Raw genomic sequence first — 22,315 nt, 5'->3', positions numbered from 1 at the left:
TGCCCCCTTAAGTAATCTTTACTGCTTTGGGCAGTCCTTCCAATAAAGTGGAAACCTGGGATTTCAGCTATCTCCTACTTTCTAGGAAAAAGAATTTGTGTCTTTGTTTTTCTGTCTTTTTGTTGCTTTTGGCTGATACCAGTGAAGAGAAGAGAAATGCTTTATATCACCATGTTCGAACCAGAAATAGAAACTCATAGGCTTTCAAGTCAAACAGACTTGGATTTGAATCTTGGCTCCACTATTCACTGTGTGACCTTGGCAAGCTATTTAACCTTTTTGTTCTTCAATTTCCTTATCTTTAAAATGGCCATCTATATAAGGACTATTAAGAGAGTTAAATGAGGTGATGCTTTTAAAGTTCCCAGGACAACACTTGACACCTAGTAGGTACTCAATAAAGAGGAGTTATGACTATTAGTGTCATGGCCACCAACTGGCTCTGTTGAACTTCTAGCCTGCTGTTCTTTGGGAAAAATATTCTTCTAAATTAAAATAGTCACCTTGAAGAGATCAGTGTTTTCAAAAATGTGTTCAACAGGGCACATATAAGAAATAGTTCCCAGGTATGACTCAACAACAAAGGGGGGGCGGTGGATTTCATGGCCTAAGGGACACCATGTACTGTAATCCACCCCTTTCAGGAATCACAAGGCACATAAATCCATGATGGTGTTGCAATAGGTCCCATCACGGAGGAATGCAATACACATTATCATAGAGCACAGAGAGTGTTCTGACACATTTATGGGAGAGAGTCTCTCCCACACATTCAGGTAAGTGTCTCAAAGGACGATGAAAGAACTGACAACTCTCCTCCCACAGAGAGAAACTGCAGAACTTTACCATTAAGTCTGGGAGTCCTTCTGGGATAGCAAAGGAAACTGCTCTTCAGAAATACTCTGATTTCTTATTTTGGTAAGCATAGCACTTACACATGCTGGGCGCTGCTCTAAGTGCCTTCACATATACTAACTCATTGAGTCTACAACTGTTTGAAGAGTTTATTTATTCCCCTTGAAAAAAGAAGAAAGAATTCTTTCCAATTAGCAATAATCGCGCCTCGGATAAACCTCATTGGCTACGATACTGCCACTGCGCAAAGCTGAAAGAATTCTTTCCCAAAGAATAAAGAAAGCGTTCCCTTCCCTGATAAGAAGGATCTAGATGGAAAAAGTCTTTGAAAAAGGAATGTTGGGATCCCTGGGTGGCACAGCAGTTTGGCGCCTGCCTTTGGCCCAGGGCGCGATCCTGGAGACCCGGGATCGAATCCCACGTCGGGCTCCCTGCATGGAGCCTGCTTCTCCCTCTGCCTGTGTCTCTGCCTCTCTCTCTCTCTCTCTCTCTCTCTCTCTCTGTGTGTGTGTGTGTGTGACTATCATTAAAAAAAAAACAATCATCCTAAAATTAAAAAAAAAAAAAAGAAAAGAAAAAAGAAAAAGGAATGTTGCCTTCCTAGTGTAAATGTTACTGGCTTAATTTATGTATTCACTGGTAAAGGAACCAGCATGTATGCAACTCACACTGGTGGGATATTGAAAGAGAAAATCATGTAAGGACAAACTTGGTCCCACTGATTTTTGGGACCTAGGCCTCAGCTATCTACTGCTCATGCTCTTCAGGTTTTGCAAGTGGTCCCAACACCCAGGAAAGGGAAGGAAAGGAAGCAGGATTGAATAAAGGGAGATGTTGAGTTGTGATGTAGACTCAGCAAAAGGCTTCAAACCAATCCCACAGGGAGATGTAGATATGAAATAGTTCGCAGAGTTGCCCCAAATTGGAGTGAGGGGTTGGGCCTTTACTTGGGTCGCATTCAATGACTTTTGATTAGCCATCGAATGTGGGTTATCCTTTAAAGAAGCTGATTTTGGGAAAGGCAGTTTTTATCATCAAAGGCAATCCCCAGAGAGGGCTGACACTTGAGCACTGTCTTCTTGCCACATTTCCAGGAGCTGGGAGAAAAAGTCCTTAATTCCAGGTGAGGACCCAGGTGGTACATTTCCAGGCAGAAAGTTTTGTTTTTTTGTTTTTTTTCCAGATAGGAAGTTTGAATGCACGGACTGTGGAGAGGTGAACTCCATAATCTAGGAGTGATCTCCCTCCCAAGTGGTACCAAAGGGGACGGATGTTTTGCCCGCCTCTTATTCATAGATCCAGTCAAAAGCACAAGACTTGAAGTCAACCAATTCTTTAGACTTAAACCATAGGCTGATTTTTTCTCTCAGCACTTTTTACTGAATCACTGCCATTATTAATGTTCCTGCTAACGTGAATGCAGAAGTCCCCATGAATGGTGCATGGGTTAGAATCTGCTGGATTGATCTCCCCAAGCATCACTTACCCCATTTCCATCACGTTTAGCCCTCTCAGACCATGGTCACCACCAGTCCTGAGTTCATGTACTTCACCAGCCCTGGGAAGAATGGACACAGTCTTTCAGGCCATTGTAGTGCTGCTTCAAGAGTTCCTCAGAGACCTGAAGGAGCTTCAGGGCCACAAAGTGGAGTATCTTCTGCTTGAAAGCTTTACAATCTCACCCACCAATCCATGCTGCATGCACACTGGCTTGATGGCAATGAAGGTGTGCTCCACGTCAGCTATGGTTGAAGCAGGCAGGGATGGAACTGGCTCAAGAGGAGCCAAAAGTATTTAATTTTGATGAAGTCCAATGGATTTATTTTTTTATTTTGTCATTTGTGTTTTTGGTATACACACACACACACACACACACACATTTATATATGAAATCATTGCCAAATCCAAGGTTGTGAAGCTACACACCAGTTTTCTTCTAAAATTTTTATAATTTTGACTCTTACATTTAGGTCTTTGATCAACTTTGAATTAATATTTGTACATGGTATGATATTGAAGTTCAACTTACTTCTTTAGTATGTGAATATCCATTTGTCCCAGCATGATCTGGTGAATTTTATTATCATTGAATTGTCTTGGCACTGTTGTTGAAAATCAGTTGACCATAAATGTAAGCATTTTTTGTTGGACTCTTAATTCAGTTTCATCAATCTATATATCAATTCTTATGTACTGTCTATATTACTGAAGCTTTGTAGTAGGGTTTTTTTTTAAGTTTCATTTAAAAAAATTTATTTATATATTCATGAGACAGAGAGAGAGAGAGAGAGAGAGAGAGAGAGAGAGAGAGGCAGAGATACAGGCAGAGGGAGAAGCAGGCTCCATGCAGGGAGCCTGACGTGGGACTCAATCCCAAGTCGCCAGGATCAGGCCCTGGGCTGAAGGCAGCACTAAACTGCTGAGCCTCCTGAGCTGCCCTTTTTTTAAATTTTTAAATTCAAATTCCAGTTAGTTAACATACCGTGTAATGTTAGTTTCAGGTGTACCATACAGTGATTCAACACTTCCATACGATACCTAGTGCTCATCACAACCAATGTACTCCTTAATCCCCATCACTTTTTAAACTCATCTCCCTGCCCACCTTCCCTCTAGTAACCATTGGTTTGTTCTCTATTGTTCTTGGTTTGCCTCTCTCTTTTCTTCCCCCTTTGCTCATTTGTTTTGTTTCTTAAATTCCATATATGAATGAAATCATATGGCATTTTACTTTCTCCGACTGACTTATCTCACTTAGCATAATACTCTCTAGCTAGCTCTCCACGTTGTTGCAAATGGCAAGATTTCATTCTTTTTTATGGCTGAGTAATATTCTAGTGGTGTGTGTGTGTGTGTGTGTGTGTGTACCACGTCTTCTTTATCCATTCTTTAGTCAGTGGACACTTGAGCTGTCTCTGTAATTTGGCTATTGTAGATAATGCTGATATAAACACCGGGATGCATATATTCCTTTGAGTTAGTATATTTTGTTTTCTTTGGGTAAATACCTAGTAATGCAATTGCCGGATCTTAGGGTAGTTCTATTTTTAACTTTTTGAGGAACCTCCATACTGTTTTCCAGTTTGCATTCCCACCAACAGTACAAGTACTCCTCCACATCCTCACTGACACCTGTTTCTTATGTTGTTGATTTTAGCCATTCTGACAGGTGTGAGGTGATATCTCCTTGTAGTTTTGATTGGTATTTCCCTGATGATCAGTGATGTTGAGCATCTTTTTATGTGTCTGTTTGCCATTTGTGTATCCTTGGAAAAATGTCTCTCCATGCCTTCTGCCCATTTTTTAACTGGATTATTCATTTTGGGGGCATTGTTTTATAAGTTCTTTATATATTTTGGATGTTAACTCTTTATCAGACATGTCAATTGCAAATATCTTCTCCCATTCCCTACGTTGCCTTTTAGTTTTGTTGATTGTTCCTTTGCTGTGCAGAAATTTTTTATTTTGGGACACCTGGGTGGCTCAGTGGTTGAGCATCTGCCTTTGGCTCAAGGTGTGATCCCAGGATCCTGGGATCGATTCCTGCATCAGGCTTTCCATGAGGAGCCTACTTCTCTCTCTGCCTATGTCTCTGCCTCTCTCTCTGTGTCTCTCATGAATAAATAAAATTTTAAAAGAGAAGAAACTTTTATTTTTTTATTTTTTTAAATAAATTAATTTTTTATTGGTGTTCAATTTACCAACATACAGAATAACACCCAGTGCTCATCCCGTCAAGTGCCCCCCTCAGTGCCCGTCACCATTCACCCCCACCCCCCGCCCTCCTCCCCTTCCACCACCCCTAGTTCATTTCCCCGAGTTAGGAGTCTTTTTCTTCTCCCTTCCCTTACATTCCCTTTCACTATTATTTATATTCCCCAAATGAATGAGAACATACACTGTTTGTCCTTCTCCGATTGACTTACTTAGCATAATACCCTCCAGTTCCATCCACGTTGAAGCAAATGGTGGGTATTTGTCATTTCTAATAGCTGAGTAATATCCCATTGTATACATAAACCACATCTTCTTTATCCACTCATCTTTCGATGGACACCGAGGCTCCTTCCACAGTTTGGCTATTGTGGACATTGCTGCTAGAAACATCGGGGTGCAGGTGTCCCGGCATTTCATTGCATCTGAATCTTTGGGGTAAAACCCCAACAGTGCAATTGCTGGGTCATAGAGCAGATCTATTTTTAACTCTTTGAGGAACCTCCACACAGTTTTCCAGAGTGGCTGCACTAGTTCACATTCCCACCAACAGTGTAAGAGGGTTCCCTTTTCTCCGCATCCTCTCCAACATTTGTGGTTTCCTGCCTTGTTAATTTTCCCCATTCTCACTGGTGTGAGGTGGTATCTTATTGTGGTTTTGATTTGTATTTCCCTGATAGCAAGTGATGCAGAGCATTTTCTCATGTGCATGTTGGCCATGTCTATGTCTTCCTCTGTGAGATTTCTGTTCATGTCTTTTGCCCATTTCATGATTGGATTGTTTGTTTCTTTGGTGTTGAGTTTAATAAGTTCTTTATAGGTCTTGGAAACTAGCCCTTTATCTGATACGTCATTTGCAAATATCTTCTCCCATTCTGTAGGTTGTCTTTTAGTTTTGTTGACTGTATCCTTTGCTGTGCAAAAGCTTCTTATCTTGATGAAGTCCCAATAGTTCATTTTTGCTTTTGTTTTTTTTGCCTTCGTGGATGTATCTTGCAAGAAGTTACTGTGGCCAAGTTCAAAAAGGGTGTTGCCTGTGTTCTTCTCTAGGATTTTGATGGAATCTTGTCTCACATTTAGATCTTTCATCCATTTTGAGTTTATCTTTGTGTATGGTGAAAGAGAGTGGTCTAGTTTCATTTGAGAAGAAACTTTTATATTGAGGAAGTCTCAATTGTTTATTTTTGGTTTTGTTTCCCTTGCTTGAGACATATTAGAAAGTGTAGTAAGTTTTTAAATCAGTGAGTCTTCTAACTTTGTTCTTTTTCAAGGTTTTGGCTTTGAGTCCCTTGAATTTCCAAATGCATTTAGGATCAGCTTACCAATTTCTGCAAGAAGGGAGCCAGGATTCTGATAAGGAATATGTGAAATCTGTAAATCAATTTGGGGAGTATTGCCATCTTAACAATAGTAAGTGTTCTGATCCATAACCACAGATGACTTCCCATTTATTTGAAACTTTAATTTCAACAATATTTTACAAGTTTTCAGCACACAAGTCTTGTACCTCTTTTGTTAAATTTATTCCTAGATATTTTATTCTTTTTAGTGTTATTATAAATGAAGTTATTTTCTTAACTTCACTTCTGGATTGTTCATGCTGGTGTATAGAAATACAATTGATTTTTGTATCTGTATCCTGTAAACTTATTGAACTTGCTTATTAGTTCAAATAGTTTTTTTGTGCATATTTCTTAGTATTTTCTTGACAAGATCATGTCAACTTTGGTTTTTTAAAAATATTTTATTTATTTATTCATGAGAGAGAGAGAAGCAGAGACACAGGCAGAGGGAGAAGCAGGCGCCATGCAGGAAGACTCCAGGATCCTGAGACTCCAGGGTCACATCCCGAGCCAAAGGCAGATGCTGAACAGCTGAGCCACCCAATCATGTCAACTTTGAATAGAGATAATTGTGCTTCTTTCTTTTTTAGTCAAAGTGATTTTCTTTTTCCTGTCTAATTTTCCAGGCTAGAACCTTCACCACAATGTTGAGTAGAGGTAGTAAGAGCAGACATCCTTGTCTTATTCCTGATCTTAGAGAGATAGCATTTAACATTTTTCATTGTTAAATATAATGTTAGCTATGGGTTGTTTTGTAATACTTTTGCATTAATTTGCTTTTGTCTTTAAAAAACTTTATTTATTCAAGTAATTTCTATAGCCAACATGAGACTCAAATGCATGACTCCAAGATCAAGAGTCACATGCTCTTCCAACTGAGCCAGCCAAGTGCCCCTATCTTGCTTTTGACTGTAAGATACAGAACATCCTGACTTAAACTGACTAAAACAATAAGAAATTCACTGTATCACTGGTGGGTAAGCCTAGAGTAAGGATGGGCTCCAGTAACAGTGGGGATCAATTTCTTTTTTTTTTTTTTAATTTTTATTTATTTATGATAGTCACAGAGAGAGAGAGAGAGAGAGAGGCAGAGACACAGGCAGAGGGAGAAGCAGGTTCCATGCACTGGGAGCCCGAAGTGGGATTTGATCCCGGGTCTCCAGGATCACGCCCTGGACCAAAGGCAGGCGCTAAACCGCTGAGCCACCCAAGGAACCCTGGGGATCAATTTCTTGATGATGTCCTCTAGAATTTAGGTTCTTTTCCACTCCTTCACTCTGCTGTCCTCAGCTTCATCCTACTGTTGATTTTCCTTAGGGTTGTAAATTACCTGCCAGGATCATCAGAGCTACACGGCAGTGCTTCCTTATTGAGGCTCACCTGGCTTTTCTTACAGAGAGGTGTGAGGGAGACACAGGGAAAAAGAGAGAGAAAATGTTCCTCCCAACCACAGACTCTTCATACTCTGTTTATTTATTCATCTATTAAAATTTTTACTTTTTTATTCATCAGAGATACACAGAGAGAGTCAGAGACACAGGCAGAAGGAGAAGCAGGCTCCCCATGGGTAGCTCGATATGAGATTCCATCCCAGGACCCCAGGACCATGACCTGAGCCGAAGGCAGACAGTCAACCACTAAGCCACCCACGTGTCCCTACTCTACTGTTTAATTGGGCCAAATACCCATTTAGATTGCACACCCACCTCTGGATCAATAATAATTATCAGGGGAAACGAGATGTCTCTGATTTCCCCAGTCATCACTCCTCAGTATATTATAGAACAGGAAATAAGCTAGGGAGATGGAGGAGGACTATAAATACTACCTTTTCTCCTATTAAAATCCTATCAAGTTGTGGTGGAATGGTTCTGCATTTTGATTGTGGTGGTGGTTACATGGATCTATACATGTGATAAAATTGCATAGAACCACACACACACACACACACACACACACACACACGAATGCATGTGTAACTGATAAAATCTAAATGAGCTTTGTGGCTTGTACAAATATAAATTTCATGGTTTTGATATTATAGTTATGCAAGATGACAGCATTGTGGGAGAAAGAGGGAAGGGTGCATGGGACTTTCCCATACAATTTTTTTGTGATTTCCTGTGAATCCATAACTATTTTTAAAAATTATATCCAGTGGATTACATATTGGAGTTTTAGACAGTGATCAGCAGTATGGAAGGGAGATCCATGGCAGATTTAGGAGTAGAAGGAAAGACTTAAAGGTGGCTCAGCGGTTGAGCACCTGCCTTCAGCCCAGGGTGTGATCCTGGAGTCCCGGGATCGAGTCCCAATGTGGGAGGAGTCCCACGCAGGGAGTGTGGAGCCTGCTTCTCCCTCTGCCTATGTCTCTACCTCTCTTTCTCTGTGTCTCTCATGAACAAATAAATAAAATCTTTAAAAAAAAAAAAGAAGGAAAGACTTATTTATATACAGTATCAGTATCAGGTAACTTATCTTATATGACCCTATTAAAAAATTTGAGGTATAAGCTACATAAGGTAAAGTGCAAAAATTTAGTGTAGCTTGAATTTACACACACACACACACACACACACACACACACGCTCTTTACTAGCTGGAGTTAATCACTATTCTCATTGCTATTGTAAAGATTAATTTTGCTAAATGGCCCATTTTTATTTATATTCATTAGCACTCTTAGTGCTAGTCTAGGAAAGAAAAAGAAAACAAGTCTATTGATATTGTTGCTTATAGAACTCTGATTAAAAAGAAAGCAAGCAAGAAAGAAAACAACCTAGGTAGTGGCACTTTTCTCAAAGGAGATCAGAATCTCCTTGCCCCCTGCTCTGGAAGACCTACCTCCATCCAGGTTGAGCTAACGCTGGTGAAGCAGCTCTGATGACCCAGATCCTGCACACTAGGCTTGCATCTGCTGTCTTGATTCAGTGCTTTTCAGTGCCAGCCTGTGCCCACAATCCCTTGCCATGTCAAACTTACCACTCAACTTTTTTTTTTTTAACGCACCCCATATAAAAAGTTGATTGTATAGATTCCTCAACCAGCAGAAGAGGTAGTATGTAAGAGTGTTGAGCACATTCATTCCAAGAGACAGTAGGTATGAGACACCAAGTTAAAGATGTAGGTGGAGGCAGATGGTACCTCTGGTCTTTTGTCATCTGTCATCTTTTCAACTGCAGAGGTACAGAGCACCTTGTCTGGGGCCTGAAATCTCTGCTCTTCTCAGTGTTTTACATTAAGCAGAAAGCTTAATGGTAACAAAGTTGCTCAAGCTTTTATTTCTGCTGAGTAGGGGCTTTCCTCTCTCAGTTCATGTGATTGGATACCTTAGGGAAAGAGGTCAAACTTCTCATTCTTGAACAAGTATTTTAAATCCAAGGAGGCAGAGATGCTAATGGGAATTGCCCATTTTTAAAAACTTCCTGCAGCTCGCTCATTCACAGGTGCACTTGACTGTGCCAGGACCCACAGCCAGGAAAAACCAGGCAGGGCTGCTATATTTTCCAAGTGGAAAGACAACTGCCAGGGTCAAGGGTCCCGAGGACTGGACTGTGCACCACCTTTGCTGGGTGATAGGCACCTGTGACTCAGATCAGTCTGGGTCCTGCAACAGATGCCACACCAGCAAAGAACAATGGAGCCTGGTTTAATAAAAGGCTATTACAAAGGTGTGGGTAGGGTTAAGGGAAACCAACAAGGGATGCTGAGGACCAGTCCCACCACCAATCACCCCCAGCCCTAGAACTTCACCTTTAGGTCTAAAGAGACTGTGGAAGGAAGTGGTTACAAAGTTCAGACAGAGTTGCTAGGAAGAGGAACTGACTAGCCTGGGCCTTTAGTGGAGGAACACTGCCCATCTGAAGCCCAGCAGGAGGGCAGCCAGGGGCCTGATACCTTAATCTCTCTCTTCTCCCACTTCCAGTCTTCTGCTGTAGCCTCCCATTTTCCTAACCCAACTCACAGTCCTGGGACCAGAGATCCTTGTTGATACCTTTCATAAAGATCATCCCACTAAAGCACAGAGTGGGATTGAAAGTCCATCTGGTGGGATAGAGTAGAACATACCCAGCACACCACTCTTTTATTCATCATTGTATAGTTGCTACTCCAAGGGAGCACTGTCTCCCCAGGGAGGGGGACTTCCTACCCACTGGGGAAAAGGAAAAAAGAAGAAAGTAAATTTGTCAGTGGTACTCCTTGAGAATGTTAATTCAGGCTCACACATAGGGTCAGAGTGGATTTAACCTCGCATTTTCTTTCTGCTGCTGTACTCTCTGGGTCCCTGCACCACTCACAGTATCCCCATGTAGGTTTTTGTCCATTTGTTTGCTTGTTTGTTTTAAAGACTTTATTTATTTATTTATTTAGCAGAGAGAGAGAGAGAGAGAGAGTACAAGAGGCACACACACACAAGCAGGGGGAGCAGCAGAGGGAGAGGGAGAAGCTGACTTACTGCTGAGCAGGGAGTCTAATGTGGGGCTCAATCCCAGGGCCCCAGGATCATGGCCTGAGCCCAAGGCAGACACTTAACCAACTGAGCCACCCAGGTGCCCCTCACACATGTAGATTTGATGAAAACAATTTAACTCTATTTCTGGTGGTTATTAGGATGCCACTGATCATCATCACCGTCATCCAGCCCATATGTCTCTTTGTAAGGGATCATGAATGTCATTTGAAGTCCATCGCAGAGAGGCTTTCAAATTAACCCAAACAACCCAATATCCAGAGACATATCCTATAATGAAAACCTGTAGACAGTCACTGAATACACCAGCAGTCATTAAGGTGTTTCTATGGAGGTAGTTTTTAGTAAAGTGGTGGGTGATGAGGGCACTGTGGGGGCTGTTACTTACAAATTTCTCTCCATCTCTCACCCAGAGAAGTAGCCTTACCTCCACTTGATGCAACTGCAGTTGTAGGTGCTTAAAACCTCAGAGAAAACAGAGGCAGGGACAGATCCTACCTATCTGTAAAAAATGATAATTTGTTCACCATGGATTTTTTTGCATTTATTGATTTGGTAAAATATTTCATTATTATCCATCTTGATTGCTGAGTGTCTGGGCATCCTCTTACTTATCTCACCTTAGTCCAAGCGCTGGAGGGACGGCATATTATAAAACTTTCTGGGGAAGAGCCTTCAGTGACCTTACCTATTGCATTGTGAATGGCAATCACTTTAGAACATTTTCCCCTAACTTTTCAGGAACATAGGTAGTATACAACAAAAGATCGACTCCTCTATTTTTTTTCTTGGTGTTTTAAAGCTCCTAGAGGCAATCTAACACCTCCAATGCTTCAGGGTCCCGTCTCCAACTCCAGGCTTGTCCCCCAGCTCCGAAACTCCCTTTCAGCCAATGGACAGTCTTTATTCTGAAGAGAACTCTGTTTAACCCTGAGAGGGAATTAAATTCAAGTTATAAAAAAACAAAACTTAAGTCTCTCTACTTTAGTTTCATCCTGGCCTCTGGTATTTACTCATAGTGCTTTTTTAACAAACTGGTCTGACAGAAACTGATACTGCAGGAACCAGGAGCCCAAAACAAACAACTATATATATATATATATATATATATATATATATATATATATATAATTTTTTAAAAAAGCATTTGGGTGCAGCCCATGGGTTGTTGAACAGGCTCCCAGCAAGTAAAACCCAGTTCTTTGCAGTAAGCCCACCTACCACTTTATCTTATCACAGAACATCAAACCCTAGCAGTGAGACCCTGACCCTCCAGCCCAGGCTTTCCACTGTAATGCTCTCTCCTACTTCAGTGCCAAACCAAGGATCCAGGGATGCCAGCCTTCACTCTGTGCTCTGCCTTTGGAGGTCTGAGCTGGGGCTTTCCACGGACACACTGAAGGAGAATGGTTAGGGTGGCAGGACATTCTCCATCTACTTGAGTGTTTGGAGTGTTACACTGGGTTCTATCAAGTAGCAGATTAGTAAGGCAGGTCTGCAGGGAGAAAGACAATAACATAATTTGCACTCACTTTCTTTAAAACAAAACAAAATGAAATGAAACAAAACAAAGCTCAGGTTCTGCTTAGCGATCTCAGGACTTGCCCGAAGATAGTCCCCTAGGTGTTTTAACAAGCCCCATCCAGCCCTACCTACATCCCTACCCATAGCTCTTAAATAGTTTGATGTGCTGGTGCTGCCTGTAAGGTCTTGGTACAAGGAACCCTGCTGGACTATGTCTTAGTATGTACCTGTGGTACCCCAAATTGCCAGGGTTCTACCTCTGGTCTAGTATGTGTTCCAGGTCTTTGTTCATTCACCTCCTACAGATCCCAAGTTTGTTTGAGACACATCAGGTGTGACCTTTGAAACTGGCCCCAGGCTGGGCCTGGCACATATCATGTAGACCCAGAATGACCTGAAGGCTTAAGCTGCGTGGGATTGGCTGGTGAAGCCTTGATAAGCACTAAGCTGGCTATTCCTCATGAGGCAGAGCACACTGTTCCACAAGAGGCAGGAGTTGGGTCACCTGGAATGGGTTGACTTGTCAGATTAACGGCCTCAACTAGAGATTGCAGGAGTCTCTTCTCTACTTCCTCCAAGTCAGCCACAGGTTCTGTGTACTGGTATTGTGTACAAAGGTGTTCACATAGTAAGGTCACTGGATGTTCTTGCCCCTTCCTGGTAATGCAGGATCCCAGCTCCCTGCAAAGTCCTCTATGCTTGTCATCTTAAAAAATTCTGGTCAATCAGAGGGAGTTTCTCTTGGGTCCTTATGATTAAGTCAGTTCAATTACAGTGTTGTATCTCTGAACTCTGCTCCCAGTGTATTTTTTTTTAATAATAAATTTATTTTTTATTGGTGTTCAATTTGCCAACATACAGAATAACACCCAGTGCTCATCCCGTCAAGTGCCCCCCTCAGTGCTCGCCACCCAGTCACCCCCATCCCCCGCCCTCCTCCCCTTCCACCACCCCTAGTTCGTTTCCCAGAGTTAGGAGTCTTCCATGCTCTGTCTCCCTCTCTGACATTTCCCACCCATTTCTTCTCCCTTCCCCTCTATTCCCTTTCACTACTATTTATATTCCCCAAATGAATGAGACCATATAATGTTTGTCCTTCCCCAATTGACTCATTTCACTCAGCATAATACCCTCCAGTTCCATCCACCTCGAAGCAAATGGTGGGTATTTGTTGTTTCTAATGGCTGAGGAATATTCCATTATATACATAAACCACATCTTCTTTATCCACTCATCTTTCGATGGACACCGAGGCTCCTTCCACAGTTTGGCTATTGTGGACATTGCTGCTAGAAACATCGGGGTGCAGGTGTCCCGGCGTTTCACTGCATCTGTATCTTTGGGGTAGATCCCCAACAGTGCAATTGCTGGGTCGTAGGGCAGGTCTATTTTTAACTCTTTGAGGAACCTCCACACAGTTTTCCAGAGTGGCTGCACCAGTTCACATTCCCACCAACAGTGTAAGAGGGTTCCCTTTTCTCCTCATCCTCTCCAACATTTGTGGTTTCCTGCCTTGTTAATTTCTCCCAGTGTCTTATACTATTACCCTGTGCTACTGAAATTCAGGGCAAAGCAGGGGACAGCACCCTGTCCCCTGCTTTAGATTTTACTTCATTATTAGCATGTGACAGTAGTGTGGTAGGCCAAAAAAATGGCCCTGTGGATGGAATGGAATCTGTGAGTGTTACCTTATTGAGAAAGAAGTTTTTATTAATTATTATTATTTTTAAAGATTTTATTTTTTTAAAAGTAATCTCTACACCCAACATGGGGCTTGAATTCACGACCCTGAGATCAAGAGCCACATGCTCTTCCACCTGAGCCATCTATGCACTCCAAGAAAAAATGTTTTTGTAGGTATGACTAAGTAAAAATTTTTGAGAGGAAGTACTTATCCTGTACTATCCTAGTGAGCCCTAAATACCATCATTTGTATCCTTATAAAATAGACATACAGAGAAGATGCAGACATACACATAAGAAAGTGACATAAAGAGGGATGCCTGGGTGGCTCAGCAGTTGAGTGTCTGCCTTTGGCTTGGGGCGTGATCCTGGGGTCCTGGGATCGAGTCCTGCATTGGGCTTCCTGGATGGAGCCTGCTTCTCCCTCTGCCTGTGTCTCTGCCTCTCTCTGTGTGTGTCTCTCATGAATAAATAAATAAAATCTTAAAAAAAAAAGAAAGTGACATGAAAGCAGAAAGACTTGGAATGATGTGGCCACAAGCCCAGAAATGCTAGGGCAGCCATCAGAAGATGGAAGAGGCAGGGATGAATGGTCTCCTAGCCCCCTGGAGAGAGTGCTGTCCTCCTGATGAGATCTTGATTTCAGACTGCTGGCCTTCAGAACTGCGAAGAACAGAACTATAAGTTCTGTTATATCAAGACACCCAGTTTGTGGTAATTTTTGTAGCAGTCTCAGGAAACAAATACAGTGTTGCTTAGATTCTTCTACCATCCCATAGAGATATTTTTGTTTTGTTTCACTTTTTAAATTGGGTGAGTGTTCTTTAACTGAAAGCTCTTTTGGTTATTTCCCCCCATAGGACTCTGACACGAATATATGGGGATCCTGGGCTGAGACACTAAGCCAAGTAGCAGCCACCAAATTCTACTTGAGAGCACAAGCTTGTTCTATTGGTTTCCTTCCTTTAGGAAGAGTTCTCTCCAAAGGGTTCCTCAGCCCTGCATGGAAGTCATGGAGAGTTTGGATAGCTTACCCCCATCAACTCATATGACATGTGAAGATCTTGTTGATGGAAGGGTCTTGGACTTGAACTAGAAATAACACAGATACACAGACATGTGCAAACACAGTGTACAAAACTTACCACAAGGGTTTGTAATGGATTCAAATGTACAGGGAGAGAAGGGCAAGCTTTTCTTTTTTAGAGGGCATAATGTAAAATTCCATTACAAATTGAATCCCAGTTGCCTTTCAGCTTTTTGAAATAGTCAGCATTTCCTGAACCATTCCTTCTTCATTTTCAAGATGCTCAAGACTCTGCTATGAAAATCTTTCTTATGTTGACAATTGATATTGTTGTATGTTCTTCACCTGGAGAGCAAGTTACCTCAGAGTGCAGCACTTTTTAAATAAAGGTACCTCAAGTCACAGTTTATGATGACGCACTTTGGAGTGCTCTAGAAAATTCCCAAATAAAACATTGTATTTACAAAAACATAATTGTTCTGGGCAGCATGCCCAGTGTAAACTTACTCTTGAAAAAATGATTTTAAAAAACTATCAGAAAATAAGTTAACTTTTTGAATTAATTAAAATGATTCAAAAGTATGAGAGTATAACATGAAAATTTCCTTCCATTTCTGCCCTGCAGCCACCCAGTCTCTCTCCCCACTATACAGTTTACTTGTTCACAGGAAATAGACAATTTTTTCTTACTATACTTTCAGAGATGTTTTCTGCACAAATGGTAGCATCCTACATATACTTTTAAAACTTATTAATTGAAGTAAAATATACATAAGGAAAAGTGCATGAAATTGAATGACAAATCAAAAACTCCCAAGAAACTAAAAAAAAAAAAAAAAAAAAAAAACAACTCCCAAGAGACAAAGGTCCAGCGCCAGATGGTTTCACAGGTGAATTTACCAAACACTTAAGGAAGAATTAATACCATTCTTCTCAAACTATCCCAAAAAAAATAAGAGGGAGGAAAACTCACAAATTCATTCTATGAGGCTAGCATTACACTGATAACAAAACCAGATAAGGACACTACAAAAAAGAGAACTACAACCCAATATCTCTGATGAACATAGATGCAAAAATCCTCAACAAAATATTAGCACACCATATCCAACAATACATTAAAAAATCAATCACCATAATCAAGTGGGATTTATTCACAAATCAATCAATGTGATACATCACATCAATAAGAGAAAGGGTTAAAAACTGTAAGATCATGTCAGTACATGCAGGGAAAACATTTGATAAGGTACAACATCCATTCATGATAAAAACCCTCAACAAAGTAGGTTTAGAGGGAACATACCTCAACATAATAAAGTCCTGATATGAAAAACCCATAGCTAACATCATATTCAATGCAGGGGAAAAAGTCCTAACCAGAGCACTCAGATAACAAAAAGAAATAAAAGGCATCCAAATTGGTAAGAAAGAAGTAAAACTTTCACCATTTGCAGATGGCATATAGTGCATGTAGAAAACCCTAAAGACTCTACCAAAAAACCCACTAGAACTGATAAGTGAATTCAGTAGGGTCACAGGGTATAAAATCAATGTACAGAAATCTGTTACAATTCTATACACTAATAATGAAATGGCAGAAAGATAAATGAAGAAAATAGTCCTATTTACAATTGCACCAAAAATAATAAAATACCTAGGAATAAACTTAACCAAGGAGGTGAAAGACTTGTAATCTGAAAACTAAAACACTGATGAAAGAAATTGAAAATGACATAAAGAAATGGAAAGATATTCCATGCTCATGGATTAGAAGAAAAAATATTTTTAAGGTATCTGTACTACCCAAACTAGTCTACACATTTAATGCAATTCCTATCAAAATACCACCAACATTTTTCACAGAACTAGAACAAATAATCTTGAAACTTATATTGAATCACAAAAGACCCCGAAGAGCCAAAGCAATCTTGAAAAAGAACAAAACTGGAGGTATCACAATCTCAGTTATCAAGATATACTACAAAGCTGTAGTAATCAAAACAGTATGGTACTGGCATAAAAATAGACATATAGAACAATCGAACAGAATAGAGCCCAGAAATAAACTATAACATGGTCAACTAATTTTCATTTTTTAATTTTTTCTTTTAGATTTTACTTACTTATTTGAGAGACAGAGTGAGCAAGAGAGAGAGAGAGAGAGAGAAGGAGCAGAGGGAGAAGCAGACTCTCCACTAAGTAGGGAGCCCGACATAGAGCTTTATCCCAGGACTCCCGAGATCATGACCTGAGCCAAAGGCAGACACTTAACGACTGAGCCACCCAATTAATTTTCAACAAAGCACTCAAGAATATGCAAAGGGGAAAAGTTTCTTCAATAAATGGTATTGGGAAAACTGGACAGCTATATTCAAAAGAATGAAACTGGACTCCTTTCTCACACAATACACAAAAATAAAATAAAAATAGATTAAAGACCTAAATGTAAGCTCTGAAACCATAAAAATCCTAGAAGAGAACACAAGCTATAATTTATCTGACATCAGCTATAACATTTTTCTAGATATGTCTTCTAAGGCAAGAGAAACAAAAGCAAAAATAAACTATTAGGACTACATCAAAATAAAAAGCTTCTACACAGTGAAGGAAATAATGAACAACATTAAAAGACAGTCTAAATGGTAGAAGATACTTGCAAATGACATGTTTGATAAAGGGTTAGTATCCAAAATATATATAGAACTTATACAAAAAAACCCAAATAACACAATTAAAAATGGACAAGAAACCATGAACAGATACTTATCCAAAGAAGGCATACATATGGCCAACAGACACAAGGAAAGATGCTCAACATCACTCACCACCAGGGAAATGCAAATCAAAGCTACAATGAGATATCATCTCACACCCGTCAGAATGGCTAAAATAAGAAACAAAAAACAAAAAAACAAGAAACAATGGGCGTTGATGAGGGTGTGGAGCAAAAGGATCCCTCATGCATTGTTGGCGGGGATGGTGGGGATGCCAACTGGTGCGCACACTGTGGGAAACAGTATGGAAGTTCCTCAGAAAATTAAAAATAGAATTACTGAATGATCCAGTAATTGCACTACCATTCATGTGGTCAAGGCCAGAGCCAATTTTAGGACAAAATCTTGAAGTTCACAAGTTGAGGGGGTTCCTGACCCTTGTTGGAGCAGGGATCAAGAAGAATGGCACTGTGATCAAGTGGATAAAACTGACCTTGAAGCTAGGAAAATCTGAGTTTAAGTCCTGTGTCTGGCTCTTACTAGCTGTGTGACTTTGGGAAAATCAGTTAGCCTTTCAGAGCCTCAGTTACTTTTCTACAAAATGAGGCTAAAGTGATCACCTTTCACTGTTGTTGAAGGTATTAAATTATATACAGTAGGAACTAGATCACATACACAAATAACTTACGTAAATTCAACAACACTTGCCCTTTATATATATATATCTTTAAAAGATTTTATTTATTTATTTGAGAGAGAGAGAGTATAAGTTGGGGAGGGGTAGAGGGACAAGCAGATTCCCCTCTGAGTGAGGAGCCTAATGTGGGGCTTGATCCCAGGTCCCTGAAATCATGACCTGAGCTGAAGTCAGACGCCTAACCCACTGAGCCAACGAGGTGCCCCTATGTTTCTCTCTTTTATGTAATAAAACACCCTGAAATATTTTAATATGTAATGCTTATCACATATGTAAGATGTATGTTTCACATTGATGAAATATACATATGACTCTCTCTATATAAAGTATTTTCTGAGTGACTTAAGGAATTTTCAAGATTCATTTTGATAATATGCAATTTTTGTTTGACATGCTTGTTCTGGAATCTCATCCACACATGAGATGGGGTTCATTGTCCTCAGGAGGTGCTCAACCAACTTTAGCTCCCTTTCCCCCCTTTCCCTGTATTGGTTTCTATGTTTTAGAATTTCACGAAAGTACTTAATGTTCTCATGCTACCGCACCAACTCTTATGAAAGAAAAGCTGCCTTCAACATACCTTAGCTTCTAATACCTTTATCATAAGCAGTTAGAGATAATTGGTTATGGCTTCCCAGAGTATCACTGCAGTGGAGAGCACAGGGAGCAAAGATCAACCTAAAGGGATCTGTGGGAGAATATTGGTCATGAGTGGGAGTGGTATTTTGAAGCAAAAGTGGGCAGGGAACTTCTCTGTGTCTCAAATGTCATTACAAGGCAACCACCAACTTTATCCCCATAAAAGGCCAGCCCTATGACTAGAAAAGTTTTATCCTAGTGGTTCCATAATGGACCACAGTGGTTTTCTTGTTAGAAAATTTAGATACCCATGATCCTGTTTGTTGGCTGCACCATATAGAAGTAGTATAATTTATTTAGGTAATCCCCTCTTGATAGACATCTAGGTTACTTCCAGGGTTTCACTGTTACAGACACTATAGTAGTGAACATTCTAAAAGACAGTCTTCTATGTTTCTGAACTCTGAAATCATTAGGATAAATTCTTAGAAGTTGAGTTGCTGTCAAAAGGAAGGTATATTTAAAATATTGATGCACATTGAATTATTTTCTAAAAAATGTGTAGCAATTTATACATTTAGGAAGAATGCATTTTTCTTACACCCTTGCCAAACACTGCTCATTGACAGCTTCTTCCTCTACGCACTCTCCCTTTTTTGGTAGAGCTTATAAAGTATGAGAGTTAAGAGCATAGACCATGACATCAGAGTACCTAAATTAAAATCACAGTCTGCCACTTTTGACCTTGAGCAAATTACTTAATTTTTCTGTGCTTAAGTTCCATCATCTTTTTTTTTAAGATTTTATTTTTATTTATTCATGAGAAGCACGGAGAGAGAGGCAGAGACATAGGCAGAAGGAGAAGTAGGCTCCCCACAGGAAGCCTGATGAGGGACTCAATCCCTGGACCGGATCACGCCCTGAGCTGAAGGCAGACACTTAACCACTGAGCCACTCAGGTGTCCCATAATGATTGATTTTAAAACCAGATATCTGGTCTCAGATCATGATAAATTCTCTAGATTATTTAAAGTTTACCAAAAGTCATATTTTATTTCAATCCTTCTGAAATCTTTAGGTAAATGAATTCTTCCTGTAGCAGTAAAAATGTATATATTACACAATGTAGTCTTTAGGAGAGCCAAGCTCCGCCATCTTTCATCTTTCTCCTCTATGCTGCCCTCCAGAAGAAAAAATTGCAAAGATTATTCAAATTCTAAGATTCTTATTGGGTCAAATCTACTAGTGATCAGTGTGCATTAAAATGTCATTCACTTAGGGTGTGGGAGGATTGGAGCTCTTCACTCTCTTCTCTCCCCATGCTGCAGAGTTGGAGGGTGTCAGGGCTCACTTACTCACACACCTCACCTATGTTATAGAAGTGGACACAGAGCCTGCTTCTCCCAGTGCTACCCAGGGTCCAGATACCTCTCTTCTTTTTTTTCCCTTCGGCTGCTGATGGGCCAGAGGCTGCTGCCTTTCCTGTGATTTTTTTCAAGGACACACAGGGCTCACTGCCCCAGTAGCAGTCTAGGCCAGCTCAGCACTTGAACAAATGAGCTCTCTATCTTGCTGCTTGTGTGCTTCTTTTCTTTATGTCTTGCTGGGTGTGTCAGGTTGAGTTTTGGTCTGAAATGTCTTAGTCCTAATCAGATTGGCAAAAAAAGATTGATCCACTCAGTTCTGTTCAACTCACTCACTGGGTTCCAGGCCCAAACTTGGCCAGCAGCAAAGGTGCACCAGCTACTCCTGGGAGTAAGGCATCAGTGTGACGTCCAAATTCTACTTGCTGGATAGGACGGGGCCTTGCTTTAGATGTGGCTGAAGAGTAGCTGAGCTTGCAGCTGAGGAGATTGACGAACATAGGTGCACTTGGATTTTGAAAGGATGCTTAGCCCAGGGCTGGGGCATAGTCAGAAGGCTCAATAAATGTTGATTGAGGTGATGATTGAGGTCGTAAAGACAAAAGAAACACATGGGAAAAATTTTTTTCACAGTGTAAGTGCATATGTCATCAAATACTATATAGTGAGGCATGGCCAAAATTATGTAGGAGATTGTATTAGTTAGAATAAAAGTGGTGCTACTACAACAAAAAGCCCCACAAATTCAACTGGAAGAAGATAGAAGGTTTTTTATCTCTTGGGTAGAATAATCCATTTAGTCTAGGCTAGCAAGACAGATCTACTCTGTAAGGCCACTCAGAATCAAGCGCTTCTTCCACCATTGCTTAGTGCTGTAGTTCCCAAACCATGCACCAAATGGTCCCAGAGAGCTTCAGTGAACCTACAGGAGAACCACAGGGTATGTTCCCCTTTTGAGGAAAACAAAGGATCCTCAATATCTGACAGAGACTGCATATGCTACTAGCTTTGGTTCACAGTTTCAACATTGAGAAAGTATTACACTACTTCCTTTTGATGACATTATACCTTTGTGAGGCTAGGTCTTTGGTGGTTGCTATGATAAAAAGCAACTATGATGAGAAAATAAGCGTGGAAGAGAGAATGGGGTGGTGGTATCTAATCTGATCCCAAGGTTTGAGGAGTTGTGTGGTGTCCAGCGGATGCACATATCCCATTACCAAGTGATTGCAGTTGTTTTAAAGTAAAACTAGTTTTTCTTTTGATTTATGCATAATATATATTTTTTGCAAATGGCTTCTAAATGTTGGGAGATGATGCTCCATGTATTTGTCATGGTTTTGCATCTATTGTAAGCATCATATTGCAAGAGGCACTTATTATCTTTGATCCCAAAATTGATGTTTGTATAGCTAATAGACTTAGAAGACAGAAATAATGACTCCATCTGGAACAAAGAGCAGGTCTACTTACTGTCTAGTTTAATAGAAATAATGTCTCCCTCTAGGGCAGAGATCAGCCAGGCTTACTGCTCATTATAAAAGACTCAGATTGCCAAAGCTTGGTAACCTGAGATTCAGGTTACCTCTCCTGTAACACAACCCACTGTGTGTGCAGGTGTCACACAGCCCTCGTCACATAATCCCATGGAATTGAAGCTCAGGAAACCAAATTAATGCTGTCACATGGAGCATTGCTGCTGCCATGAGTAGTGCATTCCTTTCTCTCCGACCCAGGAGTCTCATGTCAACCTCCATGAGATGTGGTTGGCTAACTCATTAGCTTACCAATAGGGTAAAATCTCGGACCCTTCACAGTTCTCGACATGAAGTTGTTAGGACATAAGTATTTATTAGGTTGTTTGGACAAAGCTACTTAATAAACAGAACTATTAATTCTTCCTTTTGGCCAGCAGCATTGTGATAAAATTACTGAGATACTAAGGGTACTATGAACTGAAAAGTTGGGAACTTCTGGCTCAAATCATTGTTCTTATCTGCATGTTTGAAAATAAGACTTGTCACTTCCCAGCTGGCAGGGAGGGGAAAGGAAAAAGCCAAAGGAAGCAATTTCTTTTAAAAAGCAAGCCAGGCACAAGTCACACACAGCTCTCCTGCTCACATCCCATTGGTCAACTTAGTCATGTGGCCACAGTCAGTCACAAAGGAAGCAGGGAAGTGGAATCTCTACATGAGTGTCTATATGCTTGGCTTAAAATTGACATCTAGGGAAGGAGGAAGATGGATTTTGGAAGACAACTAACATTTGCCACCACATAGGTATTTCCCTATGGTTAGTTATTGTCGCTGAAATAGTAGTGTGGGGTGAGATGTATAAACAA

At 40.5% G+C, this 22,315-nt stretch overlaps 2 pseudogenes; both read right to left on the bottom strand.

Moving 5' to 3' along the window:
• Window positions 1-982: 982 nt before the first annotated feature.
• On the bottom strand, window positions 983-1,107 carry LOC144283858 (U4 spliceosomal RNA; annotated as a pseudogene).
• Window positions 1,108-2,141: 1,034 nt separating this feature from the next.
• LOC144283026 (nucleoside diphosphate kinase B pseudogene) lies at window positions 2,142-9,922 on the bottom strand (annotated as a pseudogene).
• Window positions 9,923-22,315: the final 12,393 nt, after the last annotated feature.

The sequence above is a fragment of the Canis aureus genome, chromosome 14 (assembly GCF_053574225.1).
Source record: "Canis aureus isolate CA01 chromosome 14, VMU_Caureus_v.1.0, whole genome shotgun sequence".
Classification (NCBI taxonomy): Eukaryota; Metazoa; Chordata; class Mammalia; order Carnivora; family Canidae; genus Canis; species Canis aureus.
The sequence above is the reverse complement of the archived record's forward strand: the minus strand, read 5'-3'. Positions and strand labels throughout refer to the sequence as shown.